The sequence below is a fragment of the Leucopleurus acutus genome, assembly GCF_964270905.1.
Source record: "Leucopleurus acutus genome assembly, chromosome: 1".
Taxonomy (NCBI): Eukaryota; Metazoa; Chordata; class Mammalia; order Artiodactyla; family Delphinidae; genus Leucopleurus; species Leucopleurus acutus.
Window position 1 is genome coordinate 44,061,112 of NC_139142.1, and position 14,215 is coordinate 44,075,326.

Below are 14,215 nucleotides of genomic sequence, written 5' to 3' on the forward strand. Positions count from 1 at the left end.
CACTATTTTATCTTCCAGGTCAGTTATCCGTTCTTCTGCCTCAGTTATTCTGCTATTGATCCCTTCTAGTGTATTTTTAATTTCATTTATTGTGTTGTTCATCGTTGCTTGTTTCCTCTTTAGTTCTTCTAGGTCATTGTTAAATGTTTCTTGCATTTTGTCTATTCTATTTCCAAGATTTTGGATCATCTTTACTATCATTATTCTGAATTTCTTTTTCAGGTAGACTGCCTATTTCCTCTTCATTTGTTAGGTCTGGTGGGTTTTTACCTTGCTCCTTCATCTGCTGTGTGTCTTTCTGTCTTTTCATTTTGCTTATCTTACTGTGTTTGGGGTCTCCTTTTTGCAGGCTGCAGGTTCGTAGTTCCCGTTGTTTTGGTGTCTGTCCCAGTGGCTAAGGTTGGTTCAGTGGGTTGTGTAGGCTTCCTGGTGGAGGGGACTAGTGCCTGTGTTCTGGTGGATGAGGCTAGATCTTGTCTTTCTGGTGGGCAGGTCCACGTCTGGTGGTGTGTTTTGGGGTGTCTGTGGACTTATTATGATTTTAGGCAGCCTCTCTCCTAATGGATGGGGTTGTGTTCCTGTCATGCTAGTTGTTTGGCATAGGGTGTCCAGCACTGTAGCTTGCTGGTCATTAAGTGAACCTGGGTCTTGGTATTTAGATGGAGATCTCTTGGAGATCTCCACCGTTTGTCAAACCACCGTTTGACATTATGTGGAGCTGGGAGGTCTATTGTGGACCAGTGTACTGAAGTTGGCTCTCCCACCTCAGTGGCAAAGCCCTGATGCCTGGCTGGAGCACCAAGAGACTGTCCTCCACACGGCTCACAATAAAAGGTAGAAGGAAAGAAAGAGGATAAAATAAAATAAAGTAAGATAAAATAAAATAAAGTTATTAAAATAAAAAATAATTATTAAGAAAAAGCAAAATTTTTAAGTAAAAACAGAAAAAAAAACCCGGATGGTCAGAACCCTAGGACAAATGGTGAAAGCAAAGCTATACAGACAAAATCTCTCACAGAAGCATACACATACACACTCACAAAAAGAGGAGAAGGGGAAAAGATTATCTTGCTCCCAAAGTCCACCTCCTCAATTTGGGATGATTCGTTCTCTATTCAGGTATTCCACAGATGCAGAGGTCATCAAGTTGATTGTGGAGATTTAATCCGCTGCTCCTGAGGCTGCTGGGAGACATTTCCCTTTCGCTTCTTTGTTCGCACAGCTGGCGGGGCTCAGCTTTGGATTTGGCCCCGCCTCTGCGTGTAGGTCGCCGGAGGGCGTCTGTTCTTCGCTCAGACAGGACTGGGTTAAAGGAGCCGCTGGTTCGGAGTCTCTGGCTCACTCAGGACAGGGGGGAGGGAGGGGTACGGATGTGGGGCGAGCCTGAACAGCAGAGGCCGGCGTGACACTGCAGCAGCCTGAGGCACGCTGTGCGTTCTCCCGGGTAAATTGTCCCTGGGTCACGGGACCCTGGTAGTGGCGGGCTGCACAGGCTCCCGGGAGGGGAGGTGTGGATGGTGACCTGTGCTCGCACACAGGCTTCTTGGTGGCGGCAGCAGCAGCCTTAGCGTCTCAGGCCCGCCTCTGGGGTCCGCGCTTTTGGCCACGGCTCGCGCCCGTCTCTGGGGCTCCTTTAAGCAGCGCTCTTAATCCCCTGTCCTCGTGCACCGGGAAACAAAGAGGGAAGAAAAAGTCTCTTGCCTCTTCGGCAGCTCCAGACTTTTCCCCGGACTCCCTCCCGGCTGGCCGTGGCGCACTAATCCCCTGCTGGCTGTTTTCACGCTGCCAACCCCAGTCCTCTCCCTGCGCTCCAACCGAAGCCCAAGCCTCAGCTCCCAGCCCCCTCCCACCCCGGCCGGGGAGCAGACAAGCCTCTCGGGCTGGTGAATGCTGGTCGGCCCTGATCCTCTATGCGGGAATCTCGCTGCTTTGCCCTCTGCACCCCTGTTTCTGCGCTCTCCTCCGCGGCTTCGACGCTTTCCCCCTGCGCCACCCGCAGCCTCCGCCCGCGAAGGGGCTTCCTAGTGTGTGGAAACATGTCCACCTTCACAGCTCCCTCCCACTGGTGCAGGTTCCGTCCCTATTCTTTGGTCTCTGTTTTTTCTTTTGTCTACCCAGGTATGTGGGGGGTTTCTTGCCTTTTGGGAGGTCTGAGGTCTTGTGCCAGCGTTCAGTGGGTGTTTTATAGGAGCTTTTCCGCGTGTAGATGTATTTCTGATGTATCTGTGGGGAGGAAGGTGATCTCTGCGTCTTACTCTTCCGCCATCTTCTCCAGAATCTCCTCGAATTTTTCTGTCAGTAAAAGCTGTCCCTCTTCCCCCATTTACTTATTTATTTAATTATTACATTTATATTAGTACGGACTAATGGGTATGATTTTATTTCATGGTATAATAGTATTATCCAGTACTATCGTTATTATTTTGTTGCTTAAATTGCCCAGATTTGGACACTGGGATCTCCTTCCCATTGACTTCTATATCTTTTTGACTCACCCCTATCCTTTTTTGAGCACGTCCTTATTTTCTGACACTATACAATCTTCCAGGGTCATCTGTATTTTCCTTCCCCCAGCCCTGGAATCAACCACTTCTTCCAAGAGCCCTGGTTTGTTTTCATTGGAGAATAAATATCTTGGCTTTAAAATGTAGAAGATGAATTCAAACATGTAAAAAACATTGTGGATGCGTATTTTGTCCATTGTCTTTGTGTGAAAGACTATGTGTGTGTCAGAAGATCTCAAAGCAGGAGAGAAAGGTTGGGGTCAGGGTAATGAGAGTCTTGAATATCCAATGAAGAGTTTGGAATTCATGCATCCAGGCCATGAAGTGCTCTGGACCGGTTTTGAGTAGAAATGTGATATGCTTAAAGATATATTTTGGGGAGATAAGCGGGAAGACTTACAAAGAAGTTTCTAGAAGCAAGAAGTTGATTCAATGGAATACTTAGAAGCAAAGTGATAAAAGTCTAAATTAGGGGCTGATGTCTGATGTTCCCTCATGCTGGGGACACTTTCTCCTGTTTTCCTCCACCTCAAATCCACCTTACCTGTCAAGGACTCCTTTTCCAGAAAGTCTTTCCTGACTCCCTCCCGGAATTTACCCTTCTTCCCCGTGTATCCGTGGCCCAGGTTGGCTGGTACCTCCTTTGTACACACATTCAATTCTGGCCTGTCTGCTGGGGCTTTGAATGCTTGCCTCGCTCACTTGGTTACTAACTTCTTGTAGACGGGGAAGGCCTTAGTCATCTTTATCCCTTCCCAGGGCCTAGCATAGATCTTCTCATCCAGGAGAGATGCTCAACTCAGAACTGAACTGGTTATAGGGACCATTTATAATTCATTTTGGGATTCTGGAACAATAGAAGCAAAATGCAAGGATATGTAAATTTCTCTGAAGTCATACAATTTTTCAGTTGAAATTGAACTGCCTGCCAAATTACTCCAGCCTAATGTGTGAGGTAGCACACGTGATTGAGAGCACAACAGTAACAGCATTAAAGACACACACACACACCACACACACATACACATAACACACACACACACCACACACACCACACACCGCACACACACCACACACACACACCACACACCGCACACACACCACACACACACACCACACACCGCTCACACAGCACCCACACACACAGAATTTCTGAGCCCACAGACTAAGTCTGTTCTTAAAAGGAATACTAGTCAGATCTGCACTTAATATTGAGGGAGTTTAATAGTAAAATGATTTTCCTTATGGAGGAGACAAGGGCTGTCTTGAAAGGTCCATTTGGAAGGTACCTCTTAGGACTACACTAAGCTTTATGAAAGCATGGTAGGGATAACCTTCCCTTTTTTTTTTTTTTTTTTTTTTTGCGGTACGTGTGCCTCTCACTGCTGCGGCCTCTCCCGTTGTGGAGCACAGGCTCCGGACGCACAAGCTCAGCGGCCATGGCTCACGGGCCCAGCCGTTCCGCGGCATGCGGGATCCTCCCGGACCGGGGCACGAACCTGCGTCCCCTGCATCGGCAGGCGGACCCTCAACCACTGCGCCACCAGGGAAGCCCCTAACCTTCCCTTTTTGAAGGAGAACATTTCTAAAGGCCTTGATAGGAGTGAACTCTGATAATCATGTCTCCTCTTTAGAGTCGTGTTGTTACAGAGGTAGCTTTCCCCTCAAAGCATGATTAAAAGCTATGCTTCAAGTGCAGAAAACATTTAAAACTCAAATTTCACCCTAAAACATTTAAGGAAGAGAACTGACAATAGTCAATAAGGCAGTTGCTCTGCAGAAAACAGGGTTCTGTGATATTTATCAAGGAGAGAGCGTGAAGGCTTATGGCCTCTGCCAGCCTCCTGCTGGATTTGCCAGTCTCACTTCTGGCAGCAGCTCCCTGTGTGACAGTTGACAGCTTGAGTCAAGAAGGAAGAAAGGCAAAGAAAAAAGGAGGGAGAAGTGAGGGAGAAGGAAGGCCCCAAAGACAGCAGCTATTGACTGTTTCCTTTTCTACCAGGCAGCACCCACCGGCCAGCATAGCATCAGGAGGAGAGGCAGGATTATAGAGATGAGCAGGTCAAAGGAATGCAGAGCAAGGAAAATGCCAGAGAATACAAGGACAGACATGATGTCTGTGAAGAAAGTAGAGCTCAGCAACGCGGGGACTGGGAGAGCAGAGGAAATGACTCGTGTGTGCAAAGGAAGCATCCCACCCTGGAGATTGAAGCGGGGTCGCATTTTTGTCAAGCTAACCACGGTCCCCTTATCCTGCTCCTGACTGCAATGACTTCCCCTCTCCACTGCCTCCTATGTCAGCTGCATTCATTTGCATCAGGAGCGCCATTCATTGGCCCTGGAGAAGGGAAAGAATGGGGCAAGAACAAGGAAGTTGACTCTCTGCTTTTGAATTCCTAAAAACATATTCTAAACTTATATCAGAGACCGTAGCTTTGAGGTACTGGCCTCAGTTACCCAGAGCCAAGGTCCTGGGTAATTTTTAAGAATATGGTACTCAAAGATAGTCAAGGTGGCATGGTGCAGGAGCAATACAGAAGGAAAGTAGAAACAAAAGAAGATTTTTCACAGCCCTCTGACTCTCCTGCACACATACAGGAGGAAGTTCGCCTTGCTCCTAGGAGTGTCAAAGGGGTGATGGACACGGGAGTGGGGGCAGTGGATCCAAAGGGGCTTTCAGCTGGGATGAGGGCTACAGAGTACGTGAGCATGATAATCTGATGCCAGAGAGCAACCGAGGACACTGAGCTATAACCAGAGGCCATCTGGTGTGATGTCCACAGACCAGATGGTACATGCTACATCTCAGCGATCAGTGAACACCAAGCCACTCCTTCTCACTGCTTAGTGGCCCCAGCCTTCCCCCAACTTAGAATGTCTGTGGAGAACAGGGACCTTGATACACTAAGTCTGTAAAGTTATGGAAACATAAAATGAGTTATGTTTTAGCACACTTGATAACTTGGATTTCAAAAATCTTACCTGCTACATATTTATGAAGCTAAATTAATGCTAACATATTAAACATACACTTAGGAGGTTAATTTTATGTCTAAGTTTACACTTCTGGAGCATAAATGGCAGTAGAGTTCTCTTGAAGGGTAGGGAAACCTTCTCTTTTTACTCCTTGTGTGTGTGAGGATGTGTGTGTGTATGTGTGTGTGTGTGTGTGTGCATTCTAACCAGGAAAGGCTCCCCACCCCTCACTCCAGGTTATCTTATTTCATGTAGTTTGTTCCGATGTGTTGGGTCATGACTAATTAGATAAGAACATTTCCTTTAGCCTCATGTATTTAGAAGTCCACATGATCTAAGGTCAAACCTCAAATGAAAGGTACATAGAAGTGATGCAGTTATACTGATTTCAGAGCAGATGGCTGTTTTCTGGAGGGTAATGGTGCATAAAACAGACAAACAATGAAAGACTTGAGAGAGAAATTCTCCATGGCAATCGGGGCTGTGAAATCAACACAAAGCGACTAGTTCACAGAATTGGTGCACGGTTGAAAAGCACTAGGGAAAACAAGGGATACCGGCGCCCTCATGGGGCATCCTGCCTGGACTTGGAGGAGGAAGAACATGGGACGGGGTGCAGGAACGCATCTTTCTATAAGTAGTACGTGCAAATCTCAGATCACAAACCCAGTTGTGGACAAAGTAAGTTCATTTTTCTGTACAGGAAGTTAATACTTATAATAACCCCCCTTTCTTCCAGGCAGTAGAAACTTAACTTCAGTCCTTTCAGAGTTCCTGCCCTTTCTTTGTCATGGCCTCTACATTTGAGGCTTATATCACGCCCGTGAATGAAGGTTAGTGGCGGGAGGGCATCTCACCTGAGCTGGCATCGCTCTGCACTAATACAGCTGCTTAGATGAGATGTGGACACTTGCTGGTCACTGCTGAGTCATCCCTTGTACGGGTCATATCACAGCAACTTTGGGCCTGCCTCTGGGTCAGCTAACTCTCAGGACCCTCTCGGGCACACAGCATAATCCTGATGCTTCCATGCCATTCTGGGACCACACCCACACATTCACAGCCATCTGTCATTTCCATGGCACTCTTGAGTACAAAAGAATCATTCCACCTCCCCAGCACTGCCCCCGGCCCCTTCCACTCACAGCTCTACCCTGGGGCTTTTTCAAACTCATCTGCCAGGACACAGTAGACAGCCATATTTCCTTCAGTTCTTAACCTCCTTCCAAGAGTCTCCCTGTACTACTGTTCCGAAATGTATCTGAAGTTTCTGCTGTGGGCCATTCTCTCTGCTTCATCCCAGGAAAGGCTCAGAGTGCAGACTTTTTTCATCAAGGACTCATCACCATCTAGTTAGTCTACTCTCTTCTCGTAACTTCCTGTGTTTTCCTGATTGGTGGAAGGGGGTGGGGGTGGGGCGTTTTAGCCTAGAGGATGCGGAGCAGTGTGGCTTGGGAAAGCTTCTTTGTTATTACTCAGCCCTTGTCCTCCCACATCTATTGTACATGCTTCAGTTCTTTCTGTTCTCTTGAAGCAAGACGTCAAAAACTAAAAAGCTAACAATTGACTCCTTTTGTGGCATTTGCTTTCTGCAGAGTCATTCCTTGCCTGAGGTAGTGATGCTGACTAATTCATCGGAAGAAGGATTACAAGGTTAAAGGAGAGGTGAAAATCTGCATGTAGCATCACTTGGTATCCAGTGGGGACTGGTTCCAGACCCCCACAGATACCAAAATCTGCGGATGCTCAAGTCCCTTATATAAAATGGCCCTTATATAGTATTTGCAATAACCTATGCACATCCTCCTGTATACTTTTTCATCTCCAGGATACTTATAATACCTAACACAATGTAAATGCTAAGTAGATAGTTGCCAGCATGTGGAAAATTCAAATGTTGCTTTTTGGAACTTTCTGGAATTTTTTTCAAATATTTTTGGTGCTCGGTTGAATTCGCATATATGGAACTCATGGATAGGGAGGGCTGTCTGTAGTTCTCTATTCCAGCCACACATGTAACTACTTTGCCCAGACCTAAGATTAGTCACAACCCATAAGGCACGCTGGGAAGAAATCGGAATGTGATGTAAGGACTTAGCAGCTGGATTAACTGTGGGCTCAGCTTAGGTGATCTCACCTTAGATACTTTGGTTCGTTCTCTGGTCTTCTTCTCGCAGAGGCTCTAGTTAGTGTATTTTAAAGACTGTGACTTCATCAATCAGAGGTCATCCGAAAATGAGTTCAGTCTTTCTCTTGTCTCCTCCCACTTTGCTTCTTCTCCTTTCCCTCTTTTTCTTCCCACCTCTCCACTTTTCTCAGTCCACTCTGCTCTGACTATCCTCCCTCCCCAGTGGCAAGTCCAAAGGACACGACTCCGGGATCCTTGCAGGAGACGATCGTTGGCCTCATTACTAAAATGACAGTGTGTCTTCTTTCCTTGAATCTGTGGCCCCAGCATCCTATCCAGATAGCATCTCCCTTCACCTTCAATGGTGCTCAGATGTGAATGATGAATTATGTGGCTGCTTTAGTCACTGGAGACCGGCTCATTCTCAAAAACATTTGACCTCAGCGGAGAGCTGTTTAAATGCAAGGAGGATTTTAACGAATACAAATATACAATTTAGGGTGTGTCAGGGTGTGGCAAAAGAGTCACCATAAAGCTAATAATACACAGAATGAGATGGTCCAGAAGCCTGGGTTAAGTCCCACCAGAGTCCATAGGGTTAAGTCAGAGCTGGGAACCCTTGGTTATGATGCTGAGGCGGGAGGGTCAGCCGTGAGCAGGCTTGACCTTGGAGTCCTGCTCGGGGGCACATGGATCTAGCTGAGAGTTTTGGGGGGTGAGTTGGGGGTGTCTTCCAGTCTGGATACTTGACAAATGGCAGGTCATGCAGGGATGAGGCTGGAGCAGAAACAAAGAGCTCAAGAGAGATGCTGGCCAAGGAGCTGTGTCTTCCCAGTAGAGAGTGAGAGGAGATTCAAATCACACTTTGCCCTGCTCTTAAAGGGCCCCCTCTTCTGTGTTGGGTAAACTTTGAGAAGTTGTCTTCCACGAAAACAAGAATCTGTTATGTAGCTTAAATAATTCCTGGATTAAGAATCACTTTCTCGGGCTTCCCTGGTGACGCAGTGGTTGAGAATCTGCCTGCTAATGCAGGGGACACGGGTTCGAGCCCTGGTCTGGGAGGATCCCACATGCCGCGGAGCAACTAGGCCCGTGAGCCACAACTACTGAGCCTGCGCATCTGAAGCCTGTGCTCTGCAACAAGAGAGGCTGCAATAGTGAGAGGCCCGCGCACCACGATGAAGAGTGGCCCCCGCTTGCCACAACTAGAGAAAGCCCTTGCACAGAAACGAAGACCCAACACAGCAAAAATAAATTAATTAATTAATAAACTCCTACCCCCAACATCTTCTTTAAAAAAAAAAGAATCACTTTCTAATCATCGTATGTTATTATCTTCATGAAAGAGGGAGAATAACAACAAAAACATGTGCTCATTTCAGCAGCACATATACTAAAGTTAGAAAATTTTAAAATAATTTAAAATTAAAAAATAGAGATATGTGTAAAAAGCTGGATCTTTCATTCAACACTTGTGAACAATGATTACAATCAGTAGCCCTTAATTGAAAACCATAGATCTGAACCAAAATTATAGCAAAATCTGGAATCCTTGCTTATATAGCAGATGTATCTTTCCAGTCATGTTTAGCTTAAACTAATTGGGAGATGGCAGTCTGGCAGGGCTCTGAGTGCTGGAGACTTTGAGCTTGGAATAAAAACTTTAGAAAATCCACAAAGTGAATAATCAGGAATTTGCTAAGTTCATTATCCTTCGGGTTAAGGGCTCTGCATAGAATATACAAAAGAAATTAATAGTACTAAAGCCACTAAAGAAATTTTCATAGTTTTATTAAAAGCAGAGACTTGATCAGTATATGGGAAGCTTGTCTTGTGACATCATTTCTTCTCTTGGCCCAGTGACACATCTTTTTTTTTTTTTTTTTTTTTTTTTTTTTTGCGGTACGCAGGCCCCTCACCACTGTGGCCTCTCCCGTTGAGGAGCACAGGCTCCGGACGCGCAGGCCCAGCGGCCACGGCTCACGGGCCCAGCCGCTCCGCGGCACGTGGGATCCTCCCGGACCTGGGCACGAACCCGCATCCCCTGCATCGGCATACGGACCCTCAACCACTGCGCCACCAGGGAAGCCCAGTGACACATCTTTTGAAGAACAGAATAAGGAGTACTTGGTACACGCAGCCCACAACCAACAGTCACTGTGGAACTGATCAGGGAGCCCCTGTTGGGGGATCCAATTTGGATTAGCCAAGACCCAAACCGAGTCATAGTCAGATGGCCAGTTAGAGACTGTATGTCACTAAATAATCAATGCTTCTAGAATCTGGTCGAAACACTCTTCTTTTTATAAAGTAGATTTTTTGTTTGTTTGTTTGTTTGTTTTGTTTTTTAAACACAGAGATGATCCTAGCTAGAAATATTAAAAAAAAGAAAAAGAAAAAGAAATTATGAGATTGCAGTTTTTAAACATTGAGCGTAAGAATCAGAGCCCTTGTAAACATGTACAGTCCTGGGTCCTACTTGCAGAGATTCTCATTCAGTTTGTCTGCCATAGGCCCTGGGAATCTGGGTCTGATGTAGGTGCTATACGGACTGTGGATTGGATGCCAAATGCAAACTCCTATGGTTTGAGGCTGGAGGGGAGAGAAGAGGCTGTTGAAACCTCAGGCCTTATGAGGCAATACTGCCAAAGTTAGGCAGCCAGACTGGTCAGGGCTGAGGCAACATTGTCAGTCTAAAAAACCAAAAAGACCCACAAATATAGAGAACAAAAGAGTCGTTACCAGTGGGGAGAGGGAAGAGGGGAGGGACGAGATAGGCATAGGGGATTAAGAGGTACAAACTACTATGTATAAAATAAGCTACAAAGATATATTGTGCAGCACAGGGAAGATAGCCAATATTTTATAATAACTATGAATGGAGTATAACCTTTAAAAATTGGGAATCATGGGCTTCCCTGGTGGCGCAGTGGTTGAGAGTCTGCCTGCTGATGCAGGGGACGTGGGTTCGTGCCCCGGTCCGGGAAGATCCCACATGCCGCGGAGCAGCTGCACCCGTGAGCCATGGTCGCTGGGCCTGCGCGTCCGGAGCCTGTGCTCCGCAACGGGAGAGATCACAACAGTGAGAGGCCCGCGTACCACAAAAAAATAAATAAATAAATAAATAAAATTGTGAATCACTATGTTGTATACCTGAAACTTATATAATATGGCAACTCAACCATACTTCCGTTTGAAAAAAAAATAGCTAAATGTATATAAAAAAGAAAAAGACTCAACAGTTTTTGTAGCTAAATGGGCAGCGGCAGTGATATTGTCCACCCAGAGCTTTATCAGGGAAGGAAAAGAAAAGCTCATGGCCGCGAGTGTGCGGGCCGCATTTCCAGACATAACCCCAGAACTGAGAAATCACCCTCCCTGACAAACATCAGCACGCTCAGCTGAATCTGAGCCCTTCATTAAAGTTAGTCTTGCCTCCTCCTAGATCCTTCCCATGTGAGCCCAATTCATTACCTGGTTCCTTTAAACCAGAGCCTTGGGCTTCCCTGGTGGCGCAGTGGTTAAGAATCCGCCTGCCAATGCAGGGGACACAGCTTTGAGTCCTGGCCTAGGAAGATCCCACATGCCACAGAACAACTAAGTCCGTGCACCACAACTACTAAGCCTGCGCTCTAGAGCTGGCGCTCCGCAACAAGGGAGGCCACGGCAATGAGAAGCCAGTGCATCGGAGCAAAGAGTAGCCCCCGCTCGCCTCAACTAGAGAAAAGCCCGGGTGCAGCAACAGAGACCAGTGCAGCCAAAAAAAAAAAAGAAAGCAGAGCCTTTTACAATTCATTGCTGAGTGCAAGATCTCTTTGGGCTAGCAAAGAAAGTACTATTTTTGGATCTTGTTTATTTTATAATTTTGCATAGAAAGAGCAGGCAGCCAGAAGCACAAATGATCTATTTTTTTCTCTATTCTCTTCCCTCCAGCAGAATTCACATGAAAGCTAGAGCAATATTGTTTTGAAAATGACCAAGTACCGGGCACAGCATACGGGCAACTTAAAGTGGCAAAAATACCCCCACCAATACATACACAGGCCACATGGCACGTACACATCACACCACACATTCTCAAACTGCCCTATATTGCTTTTAAAAATACTCTCTTTTTTTTCTTTTCTCACATACATTCTCATGTTCTCTTGCTCCCCGCTTTGGTATGGAGTCCACTTTTTGATGTGGTCAGGATCTTAAGGATCCTACCTACCACAGCTGATCAGATCTACTGCAGGAACTCGGGCAATCAAAGGTCTCGACACAAGCAAAAGAGAGTCAGCTGTGGATCAGTGAGCCACACTCTGCTTACAGTTTTTGTGGGCTTAAGGGAAGGAAGTTCAGGCTGAGGACTTTGGGATGTACAAACTGGCCGAGCAAACATCAATTTGTCTACCAAAGTGCCTCTGAATTACAGATGAGTAAAATGGAGTTGTCTTGGGATCTGAGTTATTTGGCTTTAAACTTGCCTGGCAGTACCATTAACTATTGATTTGTTAATTTATGATGGTTTAGAACAAGACTTTGATAGAAGCTACTAGACCCTTGACCAGAAAGTCAATAAGTCTTTTATAAAACAACCTTACCCATGTATTATACATGTCCTCGTTGGCAAGACTTCATCGAGGGTATTTCTCAGTCGAGCCTGGATTCACCGACTATTCATAATATTGAAAACCTCCTATTAAACCCAGGCCATTTAAATTTCTAACTATCTGACCATTAGACATTACCTTAATACTGATGACTCAGTACTCTGTAAATCTCTAATGTGCTAATAAAAAGAGAGTGTGAATCATTTTCATATGTTCCCTTTTCTGGGAGATGAATCAGACGCTCTCGCTCCAATGTTTGTGTTCAAAGTTTATTTCAAAACTGGAGTAATTGAAAACATTTCTCTATATGGAAAATCTAATGAAAATCTTCTTAAGCTAGAGCAGACACATGCATAAGCCTAATGGGGCAAGTGATGGGGGACCAGAGCGGCTTGAAACTGGGAAAGTCAGAAGCAAGCAGGGAGAAATGCTAACTGAGCTCCTGTACGGTGGGTCCTTAGTGCGTGTCTGTCCTCGCTCAACCTTTCCTTCACTTTCACGTGACTTATTTTCCTTTTACCCACCAGACTGCCTGTCTCCAGATTGAGAGACAGTCCTCCCCAAGGTCTAGTTTTCTACAAACAGTCCTGAAAGATCGACTTCTATCATTACCATATTTTGAATAGGAGCCCATCTCAGTGAGCTCAAGACAGTTTGTAAGTTGGAGGCATATTTGTATGAAAACGAGTGGCAGAGCTCCTTCCCAGAGTGACTTTAACTGTTCCGTCGATGCCTCACCTTGCTCAGTCCGCCTGCAAATGACCCTCTCTGCAGACCATGGATCTCTGAAAAATCTTTCCAGATAAATTAGGAAAAAACACGCAAATTATTAATAAACTTATGAATAATAAACATGTAATCTCATCAGTAATTAAAGAACAGCAAATTCCAACAAAATTAAGTTGCTATTTTTGTGTGTGAATTAATTTGCAAAAGGTTTTTTAGTAATTATAATGCTGGCATTCCCATTAAAATGTTTTTAGGTGACAATAACAAAACAACCAAATCAAACTTCTTAAATAACATGTATATGATTTCAAGTGAAAATAAGTCCCAAAGAAGGGGTTCCTGGGTTGATTAATTCAGGACTTCCATAACATCACCAAGCCCCCATCCTTCACTGGTTTTGTCCCTAAGCTGGCACGCAGACATGACACTGTCCAGTGAAGGAAAGGAGACTGTTTTTCCCTTCTCTCTCTCTCTCTTTCTCTCTTTTTTTCTTTTTTGATAATGGATTATATTAAGAAGAACTGAAGAAGATGAATCATTTTGAGGCAACTCTCTGTGTATCTAAGGACACTATGCTTTTTTTTTTTTATTATTGAAGTATAGTTGATTTATAATGTTGTATTAGTTTCAGGTATACAGCAAAGTGATTTAGTTATATATATACATATAGGTATATATACATATATATATTCTTTTTCATATTCTTTTCCACTATAGGTTATAACAAGATACTGAAAATAGTTCCCTATGCTATACAGTAGGTCCTTGTATCTATTTTATATATAGTAGTGTGTATCTATTAATCCCAAACTTCTAATTTATCCCTCCCCCTCCTTTTCCCTTTGGTAACCATAAGTTTGTCTTCTATGTCTGTGAGTCTATTTCTGTTTTATAAATAAGTTTATTTGTATCATTTTTTTAGATTCCACATATAAGTGATATCATATGATGTTTGTCTTTCTCTGTCTGACTTACTTCACTTAGCATGATAATATCTAGGTCCATCCATGTTGCTGCAAATAGAAATGAAAAATATATACCCAGTAAACCTCACATCTCACCTCCTTAGCCAGGACTGGGTCATATGCTCACCTCTAGCCCAATCACTGGCAAGAGAAATGAGATGACCAAGGTAGGTTTAGACTAATCCAGGTTTATTCCCAGAGGAAGTATGGTCACCTGGACCAACCAAATCTCTATCAACAGGGAAAAAGGGAAAATAATGCTCCTTGGCCAGACAACCCGTGGTGTCTGCTCTGGCTGCCAAGGGTCCAGTGAGACAG